The sequence below is a fragment of the Silene latifolia genome, chromosome Y (assembly GCF_048544455.1).
Source record: "Silene latifolia isolate original U9 population chromosome Y, ASM4854445v1, whole genome shotgun sequence".
Lineage (NCBI taxonomy): Eukaryota > Viridiplantae > Streptophyta > Magnoliopsida > Caryophyllales > Caryophyllaceae > Silene > Silene latifolia.
The window spans coordinates 250,867,368-250,868,165 of NC_133538.1; positions in this window are offsets into that span (position 1 = coordinate 250,867,368).

Here is a 798-nt window from a genome sequence, read left to right on the forward strand (position 1 = left end):
AAGCGCTGTCGGTTGTCAGTTCCCCTTTAGCTTTGCACCAGTTCCTGCATCGTTAGTGTAGAAAACAGGCGACAGGTAGCAAACACGCATAAATGTAAACACGTAAAAAAAAAGACATTTGATTGAAAACAAAATTTAACAGCGATAACTCGAAGTTAAAATTGGAATTCGAAATTTGGAATCATATTTTAAAAAATTCCGCAACGAGTCGTCGCGTTCGGACTTCTTAAAAAGAAATTGATTTGAAAATTCAGCAAATAACTCGTGTTTTGAATTAAATTGCATCGAAATTGTTGAAATTGATCTTTAACTCGAAAAATTCAAACTCAAACCGTCAGGGTGAATTTTAGAATAGATTTCTTTTTTCCGAGTGTATTTGATTTGATTTTTGTGAGATCAAGACTCGAATTTGTGAGTGCTTGAATTTTTGAGGAAAACTGATGTTGTGTTATCAGCTTTCGATTTTCATTTCTGTTGGAAAAAATGCGTAAAAGCGAAAAAAAATTTCGGAATTTCGACTGAAATGGAAACGATCCGTCGCGGATCGGGGCGACTAGCCCTTCCCCCTTTCAAAAAGAAAGAAAAATCCGTATGTTTAAAGCTGCATCATGGAAACCGTGTCGGATTTCGTAAAATGCGAAAACAAGGAAATGTGAGTGTGAGAAAACACAAAATGTCCTGGACCATCCCGAAGAGGCGCGAGCATTCCAGATGGAGGTTTGAGGTGTCAGGAGAAAACACAACTTTAAAGGGACAATTCAAGGTGGGAATCCTGAGAACAGGGCCAAAGAGGCGCGA